Below are 3,309 nucleotides of genomic sequence, written 5' to 3' on the forward strand. Positions count from 1 at the left end.
TCTTTGCACATAATTAAGCACTGAAAGGAAATTTACATTATTAATTCACTAGCATGTTCATGAATTACCTTGCATTAAATCCAAGAATTTAAGTGCGTATAAATGCTAAATTCTTAATTATATTAAAATAATTTTGATATTTGAACGAACCTTTCATCAAATATTACTACATGTATTGAATAATATTGAATTTTATTTTAACGTTTTTAACATATATCCCGGTATGTGAAATAAATATTGTGAGATATTCAAAATCAGATTTTTTTTTTACTTAAAATCCGTGTTCTCTGTTAATATGTTTTAGGCGAGATCAATTCACTTAACAAAGTCTTTATAAGATTAATATTCCCACTTTAAGTAATTTTAAACTCTCTCAAACTCTCTCTCTCTCTCTCTCTCTCTCTCTCTCTCTCTCTCTCAGGGAGAGAAAAAAACCTATAAACCACGTAAACATGTTCAGATGAAATAATGACGCAGTTAAAAAGAGGCAACCATTTGTACTTGACAGGAAATTGACACAACAAGGCCAGAAAAACAATTGACTCCTTACTAAGAGTACTCTAACACATATATGACAGTCTGTCAGCTAGTCTTGTTAACATTCATTTCAATTTATGCTTCTTCAGAGGTCAGTCCCATGTGCATGACATCGGGTAATATAAATTTGTTGAAGACTTTGCATGTGTTACTTTAGATTACCTTTCCTAAACTTGTAAAGATGATGCTGCAAAGTAAGTAAACAAGAGCCCATAGGTCACAGTAATCTAAATCTGACATTGGCCCTGCTGTTCTTCAACACAGGATAAACAAAATATACCTTGACTCAAATGAAAAAATTCTTTATCCGTATTTTGGTCCCATCTTAGCACCAAAGGGTCATGACATAACCTAACATGAATCAATACAACCGTGGGATTCCTCAATATTATTATGACTTACATGTCCTTAACTGCTGTTCTGCTGATCGAAGAAGTAAACATGTACTAGGTGAAAACTGCTTCCTTATTTTAGCTTTATACGGTAACCTCAGGATCTATTATTTGAAGAAAAAAATCGAATCTACACAACTTTGGAATTTTTTCATATAAATTAAATTTAGTATTGCCCTGCTATTTTTAATAAAAATATTTTCAATTTACCTATTAAAATTTTAATCCCCTTTTTTGGCCCCATCTTATCCCCGGGGGCCATGATTTAAACAATCTTGAATCTGCACTGCATGTGAATGGTTGCATCCAATCATGGCCCTATTGTTCTTGAAAAGATTTCAAACATTTTCCCTTATGTTCCAATGAAATTAAACTTCGATCTCCTATATGTGGCCCCACCATACCGCAGGGGGTCATGATTTGAACAAACATGAATATGCACTACCTGAGGATGATTGCATCTTAATAACTATTAATTATGCCTTCTTGATCTTCCGAAGAATTTAAAATATAATTCCCCATATTTTCACACGTAGAACTTTTGGTAATAAATAATGACTCTACGGTAAAAAAAATCAAAATGTGGAAATGTTTCGTATGGCATAATGTTTTAGTCCTTACATAAACGTGTCTTTGAGCTTTTGTTTTTATTTCCAGCAAATAATTATCTGTTTCCAATTTTTGCACTTCCTTAGTTTGATGAAAATTAAGAAATAATAAGCTTATTGATATTAAACAAGGATATTTATTATGATGTTAACAATGTGGCTAAGATGGAGGTCTACGCATGTAATAATGTACTTCCTAACAACATTTATCTATTTAAGAGCCTCTTGAGGCACTTTTAGCTCACCTAAGCTGATAGCTCAAGTGAGCTTTCCTGATAACATTTTGTCTGTAGTCCGTCTGTCCGTCTGTCTGTCTGTCTGTCTAGCTTTCTGTCTGTCTGTCTGTCCGTCGTAATCTTTTCTCATTTTCGACTTCTCAATAACCACTGGGCCAATTTCCAACCAAACTTGCCACAAAGTATCCTTGGGTGAAGGGGATTCGAATCTTTTAAAATGAAGGGCCACAACCTCATTCAAGGGGAGATAATTTAGAAATAGTGATAATTTGGTTGCATTATTTAAAACTCTTCTTCTCAAGAACCACAGGGCCAAAAAGCTGAAACTTTTAAGAAATCATCTTTACATAGTGTAGATTCAAATTTGTTCAAATGATGATGCCTGGGGGTAGGGTGGGCCACAATGGGGGATCAAAATTTTACATAGGAATATATAGGAAAAAAATCTTTAAAAATCTTTTTCTCAAGAACAGCAAAGCCATGATTAATCATATTTATATGGAAGCATCTTCAGGTAGTGTAGATTCAAATTTTTTCTAATCATGACCCCAGGGTGTAGGGTAGGGTCACAATGGGGGATCAAAATTTTACATAGGAATATATAGGAAAAAATCTTTAAAAATCTTTTTCTCAAGAACAGCAAAGCCATGATTAGTCATATTGGTATGGAAGCATCCTCAGGTAGGGTAGATCAAAATTTATTTAAATCATGACCCCCGGGGATAGGGTGGGGCCACAATAGGGGATCAAAATTTTACATAGGAATATATAAGAATTTTTTTTTTAAATCTTCTTCTCAAAGCCATGACTAGTCATACCGGGTATTGATATAGAAGCATTCTCAGGTAGTGTAGATTCAAATTTGTTCTAATCATGACCCCCGGGTGTAGGGTAGGGTCACAATGGTTGATCAAAATTTAACATAGGAATATAGAGGAAAAAATCTTAAAAAATCATCGTCTCAAGAACAGCAAAGCCATAAATAGTCATATTGATATGGAAGCATCCTCGGGTAGTGTAGATTCAACTTTGTTCAAAACATAACCCCCGGGGGTAGGGTGGGGTCACAATGGGGGGTCAAAGTTTCACATAGAAATATATAGAAAAAAGTCTTCTTCTCAAGAACAAAACCATGTTAAGTAATATTGATATTTATATTGAAGCATTTTCAGGTATGTAAATTCAAGTTTGTTCAAATCATGACCACTGGGGGTAGGCCGGTAGGGTGGGACCACAATGGGGGATCAAAGTTTACATAGGAATATAAAGGAAAAAAACTTGAAAAATCAGCAAAGCCATGATTAGTCACATTGATATGGAAGCATTCTCAGGTAGTGTAGATTCAATTTTCTTCAAATGATGACCCCCCAGGGTTAGGGTGGGGCCAGAATGGAGGGATCAAAGTTCCGCATAGGAATATATTGGCAAAAATATTCTTCTGAAGAACAGAAAAGCCATGTTTAGTCATATTGATATGGAAGGTACTGTAGATTCAAGTTTGTTCAAATGATGACCCCTGGGGTAGGGAGGGGCCAC

This window comes from Saccostrea echinata, unplaced genomic scaffold (genome assembly GCF_033153115.1).
Source record: "Saccostrea echinata isolate AGI-Se365-2 ecotype Australia unplaced genomic scaffold, CSIRO_AGI_Sech_v1 ptg000009l, whole genome shotgun sequence".
NCBI classification, from domain to species: domain Eukaryota; kingdom Metazoa; phylum Mollusca; class Bivalvia; order Ostreida; family Ostreidae; genus Saccostrea; species Saccostrea echinata.